Consider the following 24,562-nt stretch of genomic DNA (forward strand, 5'->3'; position numbering starts at 1 on the left):
TAATCACAAAAGGAGATTACCCAACCCATCTAGAATTCTTGGGGGAGAGATGAGAGATAGTATGATTGCTCTGGAGACTTCTGGCAGAGATCAAGTTGGAGAGAAAAAAAACAACAACAAGCAAAAACCTGTCAGTGTTGTTTGTGATAACAACCAAGGCACTAAGGAAATGATTTTAAAAGAAACAATGTCTAAATCAGTGATTTAAAGCAAGACGGTGGTAATGCTGGGAAAACTGCAAATAGGAATTAACTATGCTTACTGAACAAGTGTCACTGGCAGGGAGAAGGTATGTGGCTGGGTCCCCTGGGACAAGAACAGGAAGCAGACACAAAGCAGCAGGCCTTTTTTCATCCTCTGGCTTTCTGATCTCCCTCTAGCACCCCCTACTGGCACAGTCTGACAGGCAGCCAGCTACATAAAGCAGAAATGAGTTTACAGACCTCCAGCCCCAGCACCACACGGGCACTATAGAAGATTGGGTTTAAAATTTGCTATTCAGCACACATGTCACTGATATGAGAGCATTTCATACAATTAAGAATTTTAATTTTATTTCCAGTCAAATCATGTCCTTTAGGATAGAGAAAGCACGATGCATATTTTAAGTGTTGGGCTTGTTTCCCTCTGCCTTCCCTCCTTACATTGCCTTTGGCCATGCTAGACTTAGTACTTCCTCATTCAAAATGGAGGAGAAGGAGAAATGGGAAAGAGTAGGTAATACGAGTATATAGAAATCACAGTATAAAGAGAGCATACTGATCACTAGCCTATATTTGAAAATGTAGATTTCTGTGAACACAAATGCTTTTGTGATCTTTGACATGGTATCTGATTGCTCATCAAACTTTCCTTTCAAGCCTGGTATCAAGCTGGTGGAAAACATGATCATATAAACGAGGGACTGAAATATGATCTAAAACAAACTTCTGGAAGCAGATTTTTTTGTTTTATATTAAGAAATGGAAAGTCTACCTCATTACATATGGCATATATGTGGTTGCTTATTTTAATGTAAAATATTGCCCTTCTCCCATCTTTAAGGTGCTCTAAGTTTAATCTTTAATTTTGAATAACAATTGCACCCCAACACATTCCCCATGGATGCATAGTTTAAGATGCCTAATGGTGATACACATACCACTTAAATATATAAGTGATTTTGGCTTTGTTAGGTATAGGTAAAAATGTATCTAAAGACTCTCAAATCAGTGCATCTGGGTGGCTCGGTCACTTGAGCATCCAACTTTGGTTCAGGTCATGATCTCAACAGCTTGTGAGTTCGAGCCCTATGTCAGTCTCTGTGCTGACAGCTCAGAGCCTGGAGTCTGCTTCAGATTCTGTGTCCCTCTCTCACTCTGCCCCTTCCTCACTCATGCTCTCTCTCTCTCTGTCTCTTAAGAATAAATAAAACATTTAAAAAATTAAAAAAAGACTCTTATATCTATTGATAGGATATGAAAAATTATTTGTATTTGAAGCTATACAATACAGCAGGAAAATCACAAGATGGTAAATCTGAAGACTACTGCTATCTGTCTTCATTTTGTGAAGCCTCTGATAAATTACTTGGCTTTTTCTAGATTTTGTCATCATTTAAATGGTGGCCATGCTCAGTCTGCACAGGGGACTAATGCTTGAGTGCCAACTCTGTACTAAGCACTATGTTTTTAAGGGATTTACGACAACTCTTATGTGATAAATATCATTATTTTCATATAACAGAAAAGAAAACTAAACTATAAACGATGTTCAAAATAGAAAAAGGAAAGGCCTAATCCCATAGCTGGAAGGTGTGCACTGAAATCAGCTATCCTCTCTCCAGTTTAGGATACAATAAGTAATATGAGTGATTATACTTGTAAGCTATGAAGTGTTACATTAGTCTAACGAATTCAAGAAAACTTCTCACTCAGCTTTCATCATTTTAAATCAAGAAAGAAATTTTTAAAAATCTGTCAAGACTGTGGGCAGCAAATCTTAACACAAATATTCAATCCTTTAAGAGAAGGAATTATGTTTTGCCTTTTTATTCCCTCCCTTCCAACTTGGTTTGCTATAATTTGCTTTATTTTTTGATGTGAGTTGAAATGATCCTAATAATCACTCAGTTTTTCACTTCTTAAAAGTTTTGTGTGAAGGGCAAAACAATATTCACTAAAGTCATTTCAAAGTGGGTTCCATCTACTAGAGAAATGAGAAATTTTCATTGTTTCAACGATAAAATCCATTCTCACACCATCCGATAGCATTTACTTTTTGATTGACAATGTCCTCTTCCAAATCTGTTTTTTAAATATACTGTCTTGGTTTTTTTTTTTTTTTCCAAATTCTAGTGCACAGTTCAAATACCGTATGCTTCATTTAATTCCTTCCTTACCTGAATTCCATCAGTATTTGGAGTCCATGCCATATTATCTAGTTAATTATGTATTAAAAATGATTCACTGTAAAAGTTATTTCAGCAACACTTTTTGTTATAACGATTCTTCAAACATTTTTGCTACTATTCATATAAACCTAGCTTCAGTGTCTATTAATAACCTTCTTTTAAAATGTATATCGTGTTTAAAAAGTTGAAGAAAAGAAGGCACGAGAAATGAAATCATGTCTTCCATCCTTTTATTTTCTATAATCATTTTAATGAAAATATTTAAATGCTCTAAACTAGTTACTTACGGGAAAGAATAAGTGAAAAGCAAATTGCATCTGACAAAATGAGTCTCATTTGAAACTAGATTGTGTATTAGCAACCGGAAGTCATTATTACCTGGATGGTAATAACCAGCTGAATGTAGCGAAGAAATATCCATTGCCGCCCTCATCACTAGTGGTGCCAAACAAAGAGTAGAATGAGTTTCTGTTAAAGTAGAAAGGTAGATTATGTAAGGTTAAACTTTCTCCCAGGCTTCCTTTCAATCTGGAAAAATTCAGGTCAATAAATCTGGACCCCATCTGAGATTGGGCCCATGGAGCAGTCATTGTTGGGGTCAGGTTCACACCAGCTCTATCCTTCAATCACTGTGCTGACCCCAATAAATTCAATCAGAAGGCTTTATTCAGTTCCAACAGAAAAAAAAATCTCTTAAAAAGTAAAAGAAATCTCTTTTTATACATCTATCCTCACACTTACATCTACCTTTCTATCAGGAGAAAAGGATTGTCAGAATAGATCATGATCCTAATACCACATTTTTAGAATCAGCTTATCCAGGTAAGAGTTAATGCACTTCACCCGGTAAACTGTAAAAGAAATGACAGTCATTGCCCTCCTAAACCTTAGAAGAAATGAAGAATTTCAGTCTTCGGTGCTGTCAGACTGACACCATTCATCACCCTTGAATTGGCTTTTGGCTTTAAAATAAATAAAACAAACCAGAGATCCTCTTCAGACCCCCATAATAAAGGCTGCTCCCTACTGCAGCTCACCTGGGTTTTGGAGTTGATAGCAAAAAAAGATTTCAAGTCCTTAATACTCCCAAGACCGCGACTCACACTGGAGTCAAGCAATCTCAAGGAGTTACTGAACTCAGTATTGATTGCAAACACTAGGGTTGTTTGTTATTTGATTTTTCAATTTTCAAGGAATAAGGTGAAATTCACATCTCTCCAAAAGAAAGCATGTTTTGGTTCCTGGAAGCCAGTTTACGTGACTCGTGTTCATGTAAAGACAATCATTTATATTGCCATGAATAAACAGTAGCAGGGAGTTCTAACTATCTAAACATGATATGTAATACTCGGAAAAAATTTGGACCATGTTGTAATGTTACCTGTGTTTTATGTTATGGACAACTACAGGATCAAAATCAGTTCAAAATCACCTACTCATTCAGGTTTTTAAAGCTGGGTTTGTGGCATCTTGGCATCAGTGAGAGACACAGGGGGAGGTCATGTTGTAATCAACTGTCTCCTCACTAAACTTGCCTGATAAACTTGAAAGCTGCTGATTTACAACGGATAACAGCATGACATTGTGCTCTTTTATCAAGCCTCTTTTCATGAGAAATAATAGCTATGTAGACAGTGAGTTTTTAGAAAACCACAAACCAACATGCTCGGTTTGAGAGAGAATATTTCTGCATCTTTAAATTAATTTGTAGGGAAACCTTCCCAGCTGTTACAAATTAAGTCCTGCTCACACTTCTTTTAGATGTTTTTGGACTGAGTGCATTTGCAGGTTTTATCTCCTTTTGTTTACTTTAAATCTCAACTAAACCAATTCCAATGAATTAACCTAATAGCAGTTGACTATTGAGCGTTGTCCTTCCAAATTCCCTCTTTTACAGATCAGACTTTCATTGCTAGGGGGTCAGTAGGAGTATTTATGTCATTAAATCTTGAAATAAAGACTTAAATTTTAATTAATGTGCTTTAATTTTAAGGATTGAAGATCACCTAAAGAGGTAAAAAATGGCTTTTTAAAAAAATTTCAGTAAATGACCAAACAGAGAGGAGAGTTGCATAGCTCAAAGGGAAGAGAATGGACCAGGAGTGAGGAAGTGTTAGTTCTGATCTCTACCACTTAGGAACTCTGGGAACGAAGAGCGTTTGGCTGAGTCTCATTTTTCTTATCTAAAAAGTAAAGATAATGGGCTAAGATCCTGCCTGATGTTAAAATTCTGTGGTGAGCTAAGGCTCACGCTGAGCTATTTCAGATTTTACTATCCTAAAGGGATAGCAATAAATTTACTTTCCTTATGTAGAACTCTTAGTAGAGGCATTTGTGAGTAATGGAATTTTACAATAATTTGGCCCCACGTTTACACAGACCATTTCACCAACACCTTTTCACTTCCAGAAATTGATTTTATTCTCACAGTGAGACCTAAAACTTCTACTTATAACAATGATGTGAGAACTAATCACATTAACGAAGATGTTATTGAAATCCAATGTGATCTCTGAATTTTGAATGCCAGTCTGTTATCTAAAGTATGGGAGTGTAGGGGCCTCTGGGTGGCTCAGTCAGTTAAGCTTCCAACTCTTGAATTCTTGATTTCAGCTCAGGTCATGATCTTGTGGTTCATATGATTGAGCCCCATGCTGGGCTCTGAGCTGACAATGTGGAGCCTGCTTGGGATTCTCTCTCTCTCCCCCTCTCTTTGCCCTTCCCCTGCTTGCTCTCTCTCTCAAAATAAATAAATAAAATTAAAAAAAAATAAAGTATAGGAATATGTACCAAATCTTATTCTGCATACTAATATAACATATATATTGTTGTTTATGTGTTGTGGTAGGCTCAAAAATGATCTCCCCTCCCCCCCCCAAAAATAAGCCACTGGAACCTGTGAATGTCACTTTATGTTGAAAAAAAAGTCTCCCTACATGCGGTTAAATTAAAGATCTTGAAATGGGAAGATTATTTTAGTTTATCAAGACGGGCCCTAAATGCAATCACATATACCTTTATGAAAGGGAGGCAGAGAGAGATTTTTACACAGATATAAGAGAAAAATGCAACGTAACAACGAAGGCAGGGTGATGTAGCCACAAGTCAAGGAATATGGGCAGCCACCAAAAGCTGGAAGAAGCAAGGAATGGATTTTACTCTAAATCTTCCAGAAAGAGGAAGACATTGGTAACAGCTGATTTCAGCTCAGTGAAACTGATTTTGGACTTCTGGCTTCCAGATGTGTGAGAGAATAAATTGCTATTATTTTTAGGCAACGAGATTGTGGTCATTTGTTACAGCAACCCCAGCAAACTCATACATATACTAATACGTTTTTTCCACTCATCATCTAAGAGCATGTGCAATGCAAATTTTGATGCCAGAGATTTGGTAAACAGCTGGATCTACGCACCTTGACTTCTATTTCACTTCTGTCGGCATCTCTCCCTTATTACTCATAGACTCCATAGTTAACTAGAATTTACTTTTTTACGGAGTAGTCTTAGGAAAACATAGTGTTCGTGAAGGTATGGTGTGACACTTATTTTTGATAATGAAGACTATACAATGAGCTTTTCTTGGGTGTTTGGTCTCTAGGAAGCTGAATGTGAAATCTAAATGATTTGCCTCTTAACCATATGAATATGGTTATGGGTTCCATGAGTGTACGCGGAGAGAGCAGCTCATTGGCCACATAGCAGTCATCTCCTGATTCTGCAGGCAGGTTCCTGTTAGACTCTCTCTCCACCCCTAGATTGTCAGGGAGTTAATCCCACCCAATATCTGTTTACCTGTCTCAGGCATGATTTGTCCCCTGTCCTCTGTGTTGCTCAACTCTAGAGAACACATTTCAAAGCTGTCAGAGTGGACCTCTTGAAACATGTTACCTCTTTGAGATGAGGAGAAAGACCTCCTTCCATTAGGGTGAGTGAAAAGAGCTTCCCCTAACAATATTTTTGTCAAGACATCTTTACTCTTCTCCACACTCTGACCTTTTTCATTGGTCCCTGATTTGTTGAGAAGATTCAAGAGCCATAAAATCGGTTCACAGAGCAGTTGTTTGAATAGCTATATATGTGTAACCCTCATACACTTCCTGTGTGTTTGTCTCCTCCAGCATGACACATCAATTGATGAAGTAGAAAGAGTTCTAATAACCTGTGATTCTTCACACAAAATCACATAGAAGGCATCCCAGAACACATAGGTGTAGAACCCCTTCTCAGACTATGAATCACAACCTCTGTGGCTCAGCAACTAAAAATTAAAATTTTGAAGGTGCAAGAAATAAACCTGAAAGGCTGTTAGGGTTTTTGCTTCATTAGTAGGTACCTTCAAGGAAGCACAAGTGATGGGGCATTCATGAATATTTGGGCCTCTTTGGTAGAAACATCGTAAATATTGTGAATGACATTTTTAAAGTGTACAGTTTATACCCTAATATTTTATATTTTTATTTATAAGGATGTGACAAATTCTTAACAATACCTTGACAGAGAAATAATCAATGCATAAAGTCTTATCCGTTTAACCAATTTGGATTTCCCTTTTAATTTCCTTTTACTGCATCATCATTTAGCAGATAATCGAATATATCACATGTATCCATAATTTCTTGGTGTGTATCATTCTTTTTTTTTTTAATGTTTTATTTATTTCTAGGAGAGAGAGAGAGAGAGACAGCGTGAGCAGGGGAGGGTCAGAGAGAGAGGGAGTCACAGACTGAAACAGGCTCCAGGCTCTGAGCGGACAGTCAGCACAGAGCCTGACGCGGGGCTCGAACCCACGAACCGCGAGATCATAACCTAAGCGAAAGTCGGACGCTTAACCGACTAAGCCACCCAGGCGCCCCGTTGTGTGTCATTCTTAAAGAAGCTAGCATTCGTGGGAAGACCATAGTTTCAATCACTTTTTAATTCAGACCCTTTCCTGAGGCTTATATTCCCCTAAACAGAGTCATAATATTGAAATATGTTTTGACCTACTTCCAGAAAAATAAAGATCTCCAGGAAAGTCTGCCCCCAAATGTATAACATAAAAAATATATACTATATGATATTCTAAGTAAGAATCATAATTAAACACTTTAGGCAGCCAAATAAAATTTATCAGAAAAAAAGCATTTGCTCTGCCGAATTTCATTTATGTCATCATGCCTTCAGATAGAATGCAGAGGCCGCTTGATATGACTATGAATATTTGGGCAGTGTCAACATTGAGTTACTAAATCAATCTTGAAAGTAAAATATACTTCACATGAGTATTTTACTCAAGGCCTTGTTCTGATATGAGTTTCAACTCTGCTCACCCCTGAGAAACTTAAACCACAATGTTAAACTTGGAACCAAACAAGAATTACATTTACATATTTGCACGGGCAGATAAAAGTTTATATTTAAAATAAGTAATAGCATGCAGTCACCCATGTGAAGTGACTTAAGGTTCTATGTGGGCACAGTGAAGTTCATAAATACCAAAGTCTGATATTTGGCATTAGAGTGTTTCTCCTTGGCTTCTTTCTCACCATACAAACATTCTGCAAGCCCAATTAGCATGTTATAATGGAATAATAGTTTATTGAGAAGAAATTTGCCAGACTGATTTTCTTTTTGACAAGGAGATAGATGACAGATAAAAGAACTGAGAATCTGGAAACTCAGAAATGGTAATAAAGAGAGTAGAAGCTCAAAGATATTCTTAATTTCCATCAAAGATTTGTTGTGGGGTGACTCTTTATTTTAAATCTCATTTGCTCCTATGATTGTAACTACCATTGTATTAGCTATCTCTTGATATGAAACAAATTACCCCAGAACTTAGTGGTTTAAAAGAGCACACCACATGTATTATCTCACAGTTTTTTGTGGATCAGAAATCTGGCTGCACTTTAGTTGGGTCGTTGGCTTTATGGTCTATAAGAATGTGACCAAGGTGTCAGCCAGGGTTGGAGTCTCACCTGAGGCTTCTTGGGGAAGAATCTTCTTTGAAGCTCATACACATGGTTGCTGGCAGGATTCAGTTCCTAAAGAGTTGTTGGACAAAGGGCCTCCGTTCCTCACTGGCTGTTGGCTGGAGGCTGTCTTAAGTTTATGCCATGTGTGGACTTTTCCAACATGGCAGCCTGCTTCATCAAAGTCATCAAGAGAAGAAATCTGCTAGCCAAATGGAAGTCAACATTTTTCTAACCTAATTATGGAAGTGTCATCCTATCACCTTAGCAATATCTTAGTGGTGAAGAGCAAATCCTTGGTCCACCTCATTCTCAAGGGAAAGGATTACACAGGATATGAATTCCAGCAGCTAAGAATCATTGGGGGCCATCTTAGAATGGTTACATCTGCTTACTAAAGCCATCAACGTGCTAAGTAAGAATCTTTAAATCTAAATCTTCAGCTGAGCCAAGCAAACATATGTGGATTCACTCAATAACCACAGCCCAAATATATCCAAATCTGCTTCTCTTCTAGTCTTTTTAAGTTTCAGTTAAGGCATCAGTAGCCACTCAGCTTCTCATGCTAGAAATTTGATGTCATGCCAATAGCTCTTCATTTTCTCTCACTACCCACATCCAGTTCACCCCTAAGTCAGGTAGGTGCTTTGACCAGAAATTTCTTGAATCTCTCTGAGCTACCCAACTGTCACTGTTCTCTATGGATTATCTTTTACTGTGATCATTGTATGAGTCTTCCAAGATTTCCATGAATCCTCACTCTAATTCACCACATCCATAATTTTGTACCTTGCTTGGGTCATTTCTTCTCCAGAGATTACTCCTTCCTATCATCATTCCTTGCTCAGAAAATTATTATTTATTCACTAAAACCAAGTTGAAATGGGTCAAATTAGTGAAAACCTAATTATACCACATTTGATACAGCAAAAGTTCTATCTCTGAAACCCAAGAGACAGGTGATATAATAATAATAATAATAATAATAATAATAATGGGGTGCCTGGGCAGCTCAGTCAGTTAAGCATCCGACTTCGGCTCAGGTCATGATTTTGTGTTTCATTGTTTTAAGCCCCACGTCAGGCTCTGTGCTGACAGTTTGGAGTCTGGAGCCTGCTTCAGATTCTGTGTCTCCCTCTCATTCTCTGTCCCTCCGCTGCTGTGCTCTGTCTCTCTCTCTCTCTCCCTTAAAAATAAATAAACTTTTAAAATAATAACAATTAAAATAAGAGCACAAGAAAATTTTACTCCCAAGAGAAAACTTTTCAGATACAAAGATTTATATTTGCTGTTCTTCTAAATTTAACTATAAACGTCTACATACAATTTAAAGTAAAGAATGCTATCTCCAGTTAATAAGCATTGTCTAGAAGAGTTACATTTTTCATTATGTGGTTTTCCTGTTTCTTTTGTTTCAGATCAGTTTAACACCATGGTTAACAAAATATATTAGCATTTAAAAGTTATTTAGCAACAGAAGGTTGAAATACCCAGTTTCACAAAATTCATTCAATTTTGTAAACATGTTAAGAAAACCATTCGCTGAAGCATTATAGTGTAGCAGGTAAGATATGGGGACCAAGAGACCTGGCTTTTAGTGCTAATTCAGCCACTAAGTGGCTTTGCTGCCTGGAGAATTATTTTTCCATGATGGTTAAGGATCTTTATCTATAGAATAAAGGAATGGGACCAGATCCGTGTTATTTAACCTCTATTCTTGGGAACCCTAAGGTGGAAGTGCTTTGAGGGTTCTGATATAGAGTGTTGATCATAGTAGTCTCACTAAATGCATGTTTACACATTTACAATTCCTCTTCTCTCCACCACTAAGCGTAGTTTTACCTCCAGTAATGATGGCTGCTGCCTCTTAGTTTTTGCAGCCACCATCATGGGAAAACCAGTTAGCCAGGAGTCAGCCATCCTTCCTCGCCTCACTGCTCTTCTCTCATAGTCTTTGGGCTCAAGATGCTTGATCTATACAAATATTTCTTTTTTAAAATTTTTTATATTTATTTCTGAGAGAGAGAGAGAGAGATAGCGTGAGCAGTGGAGGGTCAGAGAGAGAGGGAGACACAGAATCTGAAGCAGGTTCCAGGCTCTGAGCTGGCTGTCAGCACAGAGCCCGACGCAGGGCTCGAACCCATTAACCGTGAGATCATCACCTGAGCCAAAGCCGGACACTTAACCAACTGAGCCACCCAGGCGCCCCCCCAATATTTCTTTATAAGCAAATTATTTTTCAGAGAACTTGGGTCTAAGAGCTGTGGTTAACTGAAGTATATTCATACTTGTTGATGGCTACAGAACTGCTAGCTCTGAACAAGTTAGAATTCTTAAAACAATTATTATAAATGCAAGCTACCCCTTTATTTTTATTCAATACAGTGATTTATCCTTTTTGTGGCTTTCTGTATCATGGTTCAATTTCCTGAAAATGTAATGTCAAAAAATGAAATCATCTTACAATAATTGCTTTAGTTAAAAGTCCAAGACTGTAAAGCTGGCCAACCATGCTGATTATTATATGACATATAGAATTAACATATGCCTGAGTTTACATTAGGCTCATCTCAGGCTCTGATTACTAGCAGATTGGGAGTGTTCCTTATCTTTCTACTTATTCATTAGAGTCAGGAAAATACTTCGTTGTTAGGTGTGTTAGGATTTAGCATTAATATTTTTAGGGGATTTGGTTTTTCTGTCATTACCCGCTATATTTTTGGTAGTGGTGGAGAGAGATGTAGTGTTGAGGTGCAGACAAGAAAAACACAAGGATATTTATTATTAATTATTATTATTATTATTACTATTTGAGAGAGAGAGAGACCTTACCTCTATGAGCTCACCCCATAAAGGACTCGAACTTATGAATTGTGAGCTGAAGTCAGATGCTCAACTGACTGAGCCAGCCAGGCACCCAACATAAGGATATTATTGAAAAAATATTGCTGCAGACCTGCTTGATTTTTATAGCAGGTTTTACTTGTTTTATCTTGCAGTCAATGTAAATTCTTATTTAGTCATTAGGGTGATCTATTAAGAAGTTGACTGAAAGTAGACACTGATTCCCAATTGAGAACTTTGAATGAACAACTGAATGAGGCTCAAGACATGGAAACTGAACAGCTCCTGCATCAAAAATGATTTCCTTGACACATGATACATGGAAGCTACATAAGCAATTTTATTCTGCATATAACAAAGGAGACAGTGAACTCCCAGGAGAGCTGCCGTAGCTCTGCCACTCAGGAAACACCAATATTTCACATTCGAAGATTACTTGTAGGCCGGATTCATCACAGATTTGGATATTTAATTGCTTTGTGCAATAATTGAAAACCTACTTCTCACATGAACCCTGATCCTTTGATGATAAATATAAATTTTACAAGAAGAATCAATATTAGTTTAACAAGAAGAATCAATAGCCTGGTGAAGTCATTGTAATACTAATTTGGCATTTTCAGGATTACTTTGCATTCATTCAATACATGTTTATTGAATGCCTTTTCAGTGATAGGTGCTAGCATCAAAGTGGTGGCTACATAATTGACTGTTATTTTACGAGGATATATCACCATGCAGGGGGGGAGATGCCAAGTGAGAAATGGCCAGCTATTTCATTAGACTCTCTCTTACCACCTTGGATCTTGTAGGCAGACTATGACCAGTGGACTTTTGGGAAGACTCTGGCAAGGCCTATTTTTTCCAGCTTCTCCTAGACATCTTTTATTATTATTGTTATTATTAAAGTCCTTCTCCTTATTGCCAGAGCTAGAATTTCAGACCCTAGAGGAGGTCACAAGCCAAAGCAGAAAATGTGAGTTTATCTGTGTTACACATATAAGAAAATCTATCAATGTATTGCAAAGGAAATAACTTTTGCATTAGAAAGACAAGACTAGGAAGCATTGGGTTAAAATCTGTCTTAATGTTGTAGAACAGGTCAGGGATAAAAATCAATAAAAGTTGACTGTTCAGAAAAGTGCTATGAAGTGCCTTGAGGTCTACCTCAAATCTTGCTGCCATGATCAGTGCTGTCTGTGAATTATTTGTAGCCCAGGAATTACCAGACACTATCATATTTGCATTTACTCAACTGGCCTAAATGCATTGTTAGGCAGGCATGCCAAAGTGAAAATATTATGACTTGGAGTCAAATTTAACTAGTGTTCAATCCTGGCTCTGATCCTAGGCAAAGTGTTTACCAACTCTTTCTCCATTTTCTCATTTGTCAAATGGGTTGGTACCTATCCTATAGAGTACTTGTGATGATTCAATAGAATGGTGCAATACTTTTGGTGGCTGAGCACTGAATGAATCAAAGGAATACATGTAAAGCCATATATCTAGTCCAAAGATGTGAACAAAAAATGTTAGTCTCCATTCCCTTCACATCTATCTCTCTGCTTGTGCTACAATTTCTACTGATTCCATGCTTTTCCAGAAAATGATCTAAGAATGAGCCTATCCACCTAATTGGGTCACTCTGATCTCGGCTTGGAGGCTTTGCAAAGCTCAGCTCTGATATTGGGAAAGTGAGTGACTGTGGGCCTCAGTCTGTAAAATATATCTCCCTCATAGAACTGATACGAGAATTACATGAATTAATGTATTCAGAGCATCTAGCACATAGTAAGCCCTTAAAAATTTTATTTTGATAAAATTTTTTATTGAGATATATTTGATGTACAATATTTTTAAAAGTTTAATGTGTACAACATACAGATTTGATGCATTTATATTGCAGTATGATTGCCATTGTAGCATTAATTATTCTATCACATCACATAACTATCTTTTCTTCTAATGTTGGAAACAATTATGATCTAATCTTTGCATGTTAACGTTTATAATTCAGTTTTGTTGTTTATAATCAATGTGCTCTACATTAGGTCTATAGGACATAATTACCTACTAGTTGCAAGTATGTATCCTTGAATATCGCTTCCATTCCCCTTCACCACCACCATTTTACTCTCTGCTTTTCTGATTTTGTTTTGTCTTGTTTCAGATTCCACGTATAAGAGATATCACACAGTATTTGCCTTTGATTATCTTGCTGTATAATGTCACCAGGAATATTAGCTCAACATAAACAAAACAAAAGACACCTAGATTATCACAAAGAGCAACTTTTAAAAAAAAATGTTTACTCATCCTTCAGGAAGAAAGAAAGAGTGCAAGCGGGGAAGGGGCAGAGAGAGCTGGAGAGACAGAATCCGAAGCTGATTCCAGGCTCTCAGCATACAGCCAGATGGGGGGGCTCAGACTCACAAACTGCAAGATCATGACCTGAGCTGAAGTCAGATAGTGAATCGACTTAACCACCCAGGTGCCCCCAAAGAGCCACATTTTTAAGACAGAAGTCAAAATCTTAGTCTCACCTTTACACCAGTTTAATTTCTAAATCAAAGTGGTTAATTTACTAAATCTTAGTTTCCTGTTTATAAAATTAGGTTAGTATTACCCACCTGTCCAGCCTATTTTATAGGGACAAACTAAATGAGATTGTGTAAATCAAATGACAACCATGTTTTGAGCAATGCTATCATCCAAGAAAGTGTCATCTTTATTTACAATCTACCAATGTTGTAAGAAAATAATTTATTAAATTATTATGTACTGTTTTTGGCCTCTGAAGAGCTGAATCACATGCGAACTCAATCCCATAACCACCAGATCAGGAAGACAAACATGGAGGTCTTCAACTATGTTTAATCTTATGCCTGATACCTTATTTTCCTCTAATGTTTGCAACTTTTCTTTGAATAATTACTAATTTATAAAGATTTTTTTTTTTTTTTACTTTAGGTCCTGCCTTTAAAAGTTAAATTCTGAGGAATGAACTCAAGGCACATTATTATTGTTTTTTGCTTTTTTGCTAGTAAAATGTAATTATATGAACCCAGTAGAGAAGCCATTTTCACAAGTAAATTATTTAAATTATTCTGTAAAAGCTTAAAATTTCAAGGACTTTAACCTACTTAAGAGGAACAAGTGCTGTGCTGGGATTAAGCCAAACCAATTAATTTGTGCAAAACATACTGAAGATGTTTTTCTATATGCAAGAATGAAAAGTGATAAGGCTGTGGACAGAACGTGGCTGATCTTCATGGTGAATTAATCTGAAGCTTCCCGCCTTTTTCCCCTCAAATGCTCACTGCATGATTTCTTTCCAACCTCATTAACGTTAAAGTGAATGTCATGTATAAAGAAGATAAACAGAGTTAGAAGAACAAGGACTGAGGGAAGAGAGGCAGATTTGCAAGGTAAAAAGACTTGTATTGGTACCTTCTATACAAAGAATTTAACAAGGTCCATTTGGGGAAATTCTTTGAATTTATTTGTTATGTTTAGATCCTTTAATTTTTTACACACAAGATTTTTTAGATTGTGCAGTTCCCTGCGATATATTTTAAAAATAAGGTTTATTTCTATGATTGCTAATGAAGTTGCTATTTCTTTTTAAACAGTGTGTATGGACACACCCTAATTGTCCTTGTTATGGTAGTTCAATTAAGTCTAATTAGCTATGCGAGCCTGGCAATTTTTTCTTAAAAAAATTTTTTTAATGTTTATTTTTGAGAGAGAGAGGCAGAGCATGAGCGGGGGAGGGGCAGAGAGAGGGGGAGACACTGAATCTGAAACAGGCTCCAGGCTCTGAGCTGTCAGCACAGAGTCCAATGCGGGGCTTGAACCCACAAAAGTGAGATCATGACGGAAGCTGAAGTCGGAAGCTTAACTGATTGAGGCACCCAGGCGTCCCCTGGCAATTTTTTCAAATACACCTGGAGTTCTTATTTGTACAGATTTAAATAAAAGCCTTCTCCTTTTGATTTTAGGCTTCTGTTTTATGTTTTCTTTCTCTTTCATCTCTCTTGCTGTCTTTTTGTTAACCCTCTCATCTTCCAGAGTAACTTACTTAAAAAAAGAAAAGTTCTTCCTCTTCTAGGATTAGAGTTCAGAATTGGGTAAACCTCAGTCTTTCATATGTATTCAAACAATTTATATCAACAAGTAATAAACTTCTGAGCATAATTTTGGATATGTTTTAGAGTGTTGCATGTATGTATGTTTGTACATCTCTGAAGTGCAAGAACTGGATAGACCATCTCCGTGTTTTCATATGCTCTTTTCAAAAGTAGTTTTCTGAGAATTGAAACCATTTTACAGGATACCGAGTGTGATGATTTATTGTATGTGTCAAGTTGGCTACCCTATGATGACCAGTTGTTTGCTCAAACACTACTCTGGATGCTGCTATGAAGGTGTTTTGTAGATGTGATTAGCATTTATTGTCAGCTTACTTTAGGAAAGGAGATTGTCATTGGTAATGTGGGTGGGTCTCTCTGATCAGGTCTTCAGAGCCCAAACTTAGGTTTCCCAGAGAAGAAGGAATTCTGCCTCAAGATTATGACACAGGACTCTGGCCTGGCTTTTCAGCCTACTTGCCCACCTTAGATTTTGGACTTAACAGTCCTCACAATCACATAAGTAAATTCCTTAAAATAAATCTCTCTCTCTCTCTGTATTTATCTGTCTCCTTTTCCCTATATCTCTGTCTCTCTCTCTGTCTCTCTCTAATATATGATTGCCAGTGAAGACAAGAATAAATCTATAATTGGTACTATTTTTTTTGGAGAACCCTGACTGACTGATGCACTGAGGCATACATCATAATATTTTATAGTTTTTATTAAAATTGGTTATTTCATTGGATTGATTGTTTTCCAGGGTCTCATGCTTTTTCAAGAGGGAAACTATAGCTAGATGTGTAATTCACAAAACTCTTTCCTTGAAAGGAAATATTCCTTTCCAGGAAATTGTGAAGCAGTCTGGCTGACTGTTGTGCCCCGTAGCCCCGGCTCCACCATGTAGCTTGATGCTGGGTCTCAGTATGTCTGCATTTGAAAATGAGGTGTGTGCCATGCAAGGTGCTCTACCCAGGTACCTGAGCAGACCACGCCTTCAGTCCTTATAGGCTTCACACAGCTCACTCTTCCCTGAAATTATGGACTTTCTCCCCACTTATTGCTTCAATCTATAAAAGATTATAGATTTTATTATTTTTCTAATCTGGAAACATTAGGAAGTAAGGAAACAACTACATTGTTATGATGAAACTATGAACAGTAACACCTTTCAGTTCATTTATTCAACACGACATTTGTCTTAGTTTGTTCAGGCTGTTATAACAAAGCACTGTAGACTGGGTGGCTTATATAAACAACAGACATTGATTTCTCACAGTTCTAAAGCCTGGAAGAGTGAGATCAGGGCGCCAGCATGGTCGGCTTCTGGTGAGACTTCTCTTTCAGGTTTCAGACTGCTGACTTCTCACTGAATCCTCATGGGATAGAAAGAGCAGAGAGAGGGGAAGCAAGCTCTCTTGTGCCTTTTTATTTAGGGCGTTAATATTATTCATGAGGCCTTTCCCCTAATTACCTCTTACAGGCCCATCTCATCATAGCATTACACTGGGGGTTAGAATTTCAACAGATAAATTTTGGGGGACACAAACATTCAGTCCATAACAATGTTTACATTCAATTCTTCAGGAAAATAGCACTATAAATATAATATAACTGTAGTTTGGTTAATTTGGTAGAAGTAAGAGATTATTGGCATTTGACTTGCTTAGGTTAGTGTAGCTGGTAAGAGCAATGCCAGGAGTTAAGGCCTGGATCTGGTCAGACTCCAAAACCAATAACCCTTTCTGTAAGTTACCAATAAACCCAGAAAATTGATTTCTGGAAAATGTTAGGTTAGACCAGTGGTTGGTTCTCAAAATGAGGTCCCAGAATGAGTATCACCTGGTTAACTTACGATTCCAAAATGTTAGCTAACCTGATGTTCTCCACTTACATCCTTTACTTTCCTGCCTTACACAAGTAGATCTTTGATTTTGTGTTTACGAGGATGGATGAATAATAATTCAGTGCTGAAAATAAAAGAGAAAATGTCTCTCCAAATTTGAATCTGCTAGAGTTGTGCAACGGTTACCTCTGAGGAAAACTTAACATGTAGGAAAAGAGTTCAGATTGAACCTTCTCTCTCCCCACAGGAAAAATAAAATTATTTTCCTGGAACCAGGCTGGGTGAAGGAGGATGCCATGAGCAGAGATGTGTGGGCAGTGATAAGAGTAGACCCTGAAGAGGAAAGGATTGAGTAGGGCTTAGTCTCGCAGCGGTCACTTGACACACAGCTTGAAAACAGAAAAGGGATTTTTGTCCACCGGGCCAGGTGAAGAGTACGGAGCGCAACTCCGGAGCTGACAGGAAGAGGGGGAGGTGGGGCACTCCATAGGCAGTAACAGGATGTTAGCCTGTGTAGACAGGAAGAGGGGGACTCCATTGGCAGCAACTGTGGAAGCAGATGAGAGAGCTAGGTGGGGTGAGAGACACCTCAGTCCAGACAAGCCTGGTGGGGTGACTTAAAGTCTAGGGGGTCAGGAGGTCAGACTCCTTTATGCCCTGGCACCATGTCTGTCTTTCTATCCATCCTCACCAGGTTAGACACATCCCTGGAGAAGGGAAAACCTGGAATTTACTGTGATTCATTTTCTGTCATTTCAGTGAAATGTGACTCAACATAGAAACGAAATTAATAGTTTACAAAGTCAGGTTTCTTTTTTAAACTTTATTTTGAAGTTATTTCAAACCTATAGAAAAGTTGCAGGAGTAGTACAAAGAACACCCTCATCCTATTTTCCCAGATTCAGTCTGTGTGCTATCAGCCTTTCTTGCTCTATGTAAATACCCATTGTCATTTGTCGAACCGTTTGGGAGCAAATTGCAATCGAGATGCCCCATTACCCCTAAATATTCCAGTGTCTACTTCTCCAACACAAGGACACTCTTTACAGAACCTTCACACTGACCCCCATATTAGGAAATCAACAATGAAAGAACACTATCCTCCAATCTACAGACAGCATTTAAATGTCACCAATGTTTCCAAAAATGTTTTTTTCCTTTGTGATCCAGACACCTGTGTTTCCTTTAGTTGTCATATCCTTTCAGTTTTGTTGAGTCAGGAAAAATTCCTCAATGTTTCCTGGCCTTTTAGGACTTTGTTATATAGTCTGATCCTCAACATGAGTCCAAATGATGCTTTCTCCTAACCATGGTCAAGCTATGCATGCTTGGAAGAAATAACACAGTGCTCTTCTCAATTCTTGATAATGGAGGCATATCAATGAAGTTGTCCTACCACGGGTCAAGTCAGTACTTTTCAGGAATCTCTATTTTCCCCCTTTGTAATTTATTAGTTTTCTACAAGGAGAAATTCTGCTATTACATTACCGTCTTGTTACTTACCAAAATGTTGACCAGCCTTAGCATCCATTGATGACTTTCTCCTGAATTAGTCACCAGTCTATAATGGTTGTCAAATGGGTGATATTCTAATTGTCTTCATTTATTAGTTGTCATCCTAGTGTAAGAGAGAGCTTTTCTTTTTTTTATTCATTCAGTTTTTATTATTTATTCATGTTATATGGATTTTATTTTTATTCTATTATTTTCTACCTTATTATATATGGAATTACAAATTATTATTTTATTCAATGAGTTAGCAATCCATTACTCTTGTTATTTATTTTGATGTAAATTGTCATAGATTTGGCCCCTTCAGAGGATCTCATTTCTTTTTGTACTTTCTTACTATTTGACATAATAAGATGTCTGAGGCTTATATGGATTTTGCCTCACTCTAGCTCTGGAATCAGCCAATTTCCAAAAAGTTATGATTTATTTTTTTAATGTTTACTTATTTATTTTGAGAGAGAGATAGAGAGAGAGTGAGAGAGAGAGAGAGAGAAAGCATGCATGTGTGTGAGTAGGGGAGGGGCGGAGAGAGAGGGTGAGAGAGAATCCCAAGCAAGTTCCTTACTATCAGTGCAGAGCCCTATGTGGGGCTTAAAGCCATGAAACATTGAGATCATGACCTGAGTTGAAACCAAGTGTTGGTCCCTTAACCTATTGAGCCACCCAGGTGTCACAAGCTCCGACTCTTTTTAATGAAGGATGGTATTCAGAAACCAAGATCTTAGTAGTTGATGCATTCATAGCTTTTGGGATAGAATTGCTTCAAGTACCTCTCAGAAAACAGAACTAGGAAATACATGTACATACATTCATGCACCTGTATATAAACATCTCTGTATTCTCTTTATGTATCTGAGTGATGTAAAAAAAAAAAAAAAAGAGTTCGTGCTAATATCTCCTATTTAAATTCTTCTGAAGACTCCTCTTCTCTGTCCATGTATGTAAATCCTTTATCTGACAGTGAGAAATCTGCTCCCTTTTTTGTCTGTCTCTGTTTCTCCTTCTCCACACACACATGTAGTCGTGCACACACACACACACAGTCATTTGCTCAATCAATTTGCTACTTTGTTTATAACAATAAATCTCTCAACCACGGCTGTCAGCTGCCAGGGCACCTGCAAGCTCTGTGCACCCTGCAGCCCTCACGGCTTTCTTGGCTTCCAGCTACCCGGATGAGGGGTCTGCATTATTCTCACCCCATCGCTGGTCTGCGTCAATGGATTCCCTGTGTTGAGAATATATTTCTGACACACCTGATTTTTATGGGCACTTACATGTTCTTATCAAAATTATTACCCGTTTGAAACTTTAAATCACGTCTCAGTTTAAAAAACAAACAAACAAACAAAACCCTTCCTTTTGAAGCCCTTTCAGATTCTCCAAGTGGGAATAGCTCCATAGCCCCTTCCTACTTTTTACCTCTCCCATTCTCATGTCTGTCCTCAGGGCATTAGGTCTTTGGGAGACCATCTACACAGGAATACTGGTTGACCAGATACTGGGTACTTTTTGCCTACATGTTTCTGACAATCGTTTCCTGTGAAGGGTACTGGACTCAGATGAGTTCTCTTTCTTTTCTCCATGTGATCTTTGAACAGATTTTGTTGATGCCCTAGGTCATAATAAACACTATTATTATATCTTTCCGTTTTACTATGGCTTACATTTGCCATCCATTATGTTCTCTGTGTATTTATGTACAGTCTCTGAAAGCTAATCTCATTCAAGGGATGCAGATTTTGCCTGTTTCCCCCTCATCTGGGCTAATTTAATCCCAAGTCCTATAACCACACCTATCAAAATCTTCATACTTTACAAGGTTTTCATACTCTACAAAGACCAGTCTCTTTTGGGACTAGTAATAATTGCCTCTAGCACAGAGCGTATAGTTAACAGTTATGCACACTCCTCACATTAAAATGTAAGGTCCTCAAGGTTAAAACTTTTGTTTTTGATTTATTTTTGTTTTATTTTTGAGAGAGAGTGAGACAGAGTACAAGTAGGGGAGGGGCAGAGAGAGAGGAATTCATTTAACAAATTAGATCATCATACACAGAATTTTATTGACCATTCACATGTTTCCAAGCTATGGCTTATCATTCAGAGTATAAACTCATATGCCAGAGATATTCATTTTCACTATAAACACTTTAAAATATAATATGGAAAATGGCAATTACTTTTAGAAAAATCACCATATGGTAAATAAGTGACTTACCATTGGACAATATAGCAATACCTCAAATAAGTATAAAACTAAAATAGTATGCTATGTACTTCATCTCTGGAACCTACTGGTTAATTGATGTTCAATTTTGAACATAAGTTGATATTTCTTATTCATTTGTTTCCTGTGGGCTTTTTTTCGGCTACCTTAGTAAGAAGCATAGAGATAAATTTATACAGCGCTTACAATTTGAGCTCTGTGTTCCCATTGTTTTCACTCCTGTTTTTAAGGTATTTTTCTTAATAAATGAAAATCCAGTGATATCTTGCACAGAGAGGCTCTTAGTTACTATTTGGATAGTCAATGTATTTCAACAAAAAGACTTTCTCATGCCCAAATGACTGATAAATCAGCCTCTTCATTAATCCAGTGTTTTATTCACTTAAATACTCATATACAATGAGAATTTGGCCACCATCAAGTTCTCATTTCCATGAATTGTTCACTTAGTAAGAACCTCACATGAGATGGGTCATTAGGCTTTCTTGGGTTCACTTTTGTTCCTTTCTTCTTGTTTACTGTCTTTTCCATTTGTGAAACTCATTCTTGTTTTAAGCTCCTTGAGCACACAAGAGAAACTGCTCATTAGCTCTTTATGTCTTTTCAATGGAAACAGCAAGATTTTTGCCGATGTTTTAACAGAGTTTGTTTTAAAAATATAGAACATGGTAATCTTTAAGAAGAAAGAAGAACTTTCCGTATTTCTTTTTACAATAACTGCCACCATGGGTGAATGCCAAACATCCAAAAGAACACATGAAACCAAAAATCTGAAATAAAACTTTTTACTTTTTTGCCAACTAGTATAACATAATCCTGCATTTGGACAGTCAACCGAATTTGCTCTGTAGGACCCTTTAAAAGTGGAAGGGCCTCTTTTGTTTTCCCTATTTTTGTGGGAGAAGTCAGAATTAGTCACTATGATTGTTCCCTTCTCTGCCTAGGCCGGGCATCTCCACGACGGGGCTATTTTGGAATTTGTTTATTAAAGCATATGAACAGAAACTGATAACAGCCCAGAGTTAGGTTTGACTCGCTACGGAGTAAGCTGTCAATAAATATTTGTTGGATTGAAATTGCCTTGTGAGGCACTGATGAGAAATCATCGGATATTAATGATGTCTGCTGACCTTTTATCATAGCCACTTTCAAGTAAGACATCAAGCCTGCTTTTCATTCTCAGTCTGGAGAACCTATTATCCTTAAAGGCTTTGTTTGCAAAAAAACATTATCAGTAAAAGCAAAATATACTGTTAGAAAGATACTGTGTTTACACAGAGCTCAGGAAACTATTTTACCCGGTAGTAAGAAATAAAACCAGTTATGTGTCCTCTTCCCTTATAATGTAAGACACTGCAAGTTTCTACCTCTCAAAAACTATAATAAATGTGCCCCAGGGAAACTATAATATCTTTAAAATTCACATATGTATTCTCAACAGAAAAATTTGCATTTGATTCATTATGTTGGAACAACCATTCCATGTTTTCTTGAAAACTAAAATTTACATACTATACCTAGAAGTCTCAAGTACTGAATGTGATTGTAAATTCAATATACATGGGGAACCTAGGTGGATCAGTCGGTTAAGCAACCGACTTCGGCTCGGGTTATGATCTCACGGTTCGTGAGTTCAAGCCTCCTGTCAGGCTCTGTGCTGACAGCTAGCTCAGAGTCTGGAGCCTGTTTCGGATTTTGTATCTTCCTCTCTCTCTGACCTTCCCCTGTTCATGCTGTCTCTCTCTCTCTCAAAAATAAATTAAAAAAAAACACAAAATATTTATAAAACTATTTAAATTCAATATATATATTGCAAGGGGAAACACTCACAGTTGGAGTTAGAAATCCTACTTTACTTGAAGTTTTTTTTTTTTTTACAAATAGTGTATTGTCAAATTAGTTTCCACATAACNCTTGAAGGTTTTAATACAGGTTGGACTGATAACAGAAATTATAGAATATATCTTATCAGAATTGGGTTCAGTCTCAATATTACAAAAAACTAATTACCCTAAAGGCTTTCCACTATCCAACACAGGAATTAATATGACAGGGCCCTTGTTTAAAACACAATATGGGTTTCCACAGATAATAGTCCTTATTAGTTAAACCCCACTCATCTTCCTTTCCTAAGTCATAGTTTATTTCCAACTTAGTACAAATTCTGAAGAAAGAAATGAAACATTATTTTTAGGACATTGTTCCAATGTGATAGCCATTTAAGAAACTTGCTGTAGGGGTGCCTGGGTGGCTCTGTCCATTAAGCAATCTACTCTTGGATTTTGGCTCAGTTCATGATCTGATATGGTTTGTAGGCTGGTTGAGTCTGGCCTGGGGCTCTGTTGACAGTGTGGAGCCTGCCTGGGATTCTCTGTCTCTCTCTCTCTCTCTCTCTGCTCCTCCTCTGGTCGCACTCTCTCTTTCAAAATAAATAAAGATTTAAAAAAATAAAAAAAGAGAGACTTGTTGCCCAGTTGAATTGGCGGCCAGAGCAGGAGCCGGAGGGACGAGGACACCAGAGAGCTCTGAGCACCCTACTCTCCCCCAGGGCCTAGTTCTCCGCACACCCGGGAGAAATCGAGTCACCGCGACACCATCACTGCACACACCGTCATCGATTCGGAACCCAGCAGCCCTGCCTCCCGGACTCAGTGCTGAGACACCAGGCCCCGCACTATCCGCTGCGGTACAGGGAGCTCTGGTGGGAGCCTCACTATGTGGGTTCCTCTGAGACACTACAGGATTACCTCGAGGAAGGTTCTGGGAACCGTAAAATGGCTCAATGTAACAAACGGATGTGGTTTCATCAACAGGAATGACAGCCAGGAAGATGGATTTGTAGAGCAGACGGCCATAAAACCAACCTCAGGGAAGGACCTTCGCGGGGTAGGACTTGGAGTTGTGGGCGCAACGGGGGCGCAGCGGCCGAAGATGCAGGTGCAGTTCCATCGGGGCAAAGCAGTAAACGCGCAGCTGAGCGGAACCATTACAGACACTGGCCACCTTGCGGGGGATACGGGTGCAACTACCTGCACCAGTTACCAGCAGAAAGATGAGAAGAACGAGAGGGGGAAAGTGAGGGACTGGAGGGGGCTACCGCAGGCCAGGCCCAACAACGCCGCCCTACCCCCACCATGCGCCACCGTGGCCACCTTCCCATGCACGGAGGCCGCGCCCCGGCCCTCCGGTGCAGGGACAAGTGGTGCGCGAGGCGGACGGCAGGGTGCAGCCGAGCAAGGTGGGCCAGCGGCACGGAATCGGTACTGAGGCCTAGACCGCGGTTCTGCAGGAGCATTCCTACCCAAGAGCCTAGAGACGAAGGCAGTGAAGAAGACAAGGAAGGTCAAGGCGACGAGACCAAGGAGATGAGACGTTAGCAGCCACCTCATCATCAGTACCAACACCTCTTCACTTACCACACCCGAGACCCAGAAAACCCTAAACCACAAGAAGGCAAAAAGACAAAAGCGGCATCCACCGGAGAAAATTCCTCAGCTCCAGTTGGTAAGCAGGGCAGGGCTGACTTTTTACGCTGCTTCATGTCTGGGCAAGTTAAGTTTCTTTCTTTCTTTCTTTCTTTCTTTCTTTCTTTCTTTCTTTCTTTCTTTCTTTCTTTCTTCCTTTCTTCCTTTCTTCCTTTCTTCCTTTCTTCCTT

This window comes from Crocuta crocuta, unplaced genomic scaffold, assembly GCF_008692635.1.
Source record: "Crocuta crocuta isolate KB4526 unplaced genomic scaffold, BGI_CrCroc_1.0 scaffold6, whole genome shotgun sequence".
Classification (NCBI taxonomy): domain Eukaryota; kingdom Metazoa; phylum Chordata; class Mammalia; order Carnivora; family Hyaenidae; genus Crocuta; species Crocuta crocuta.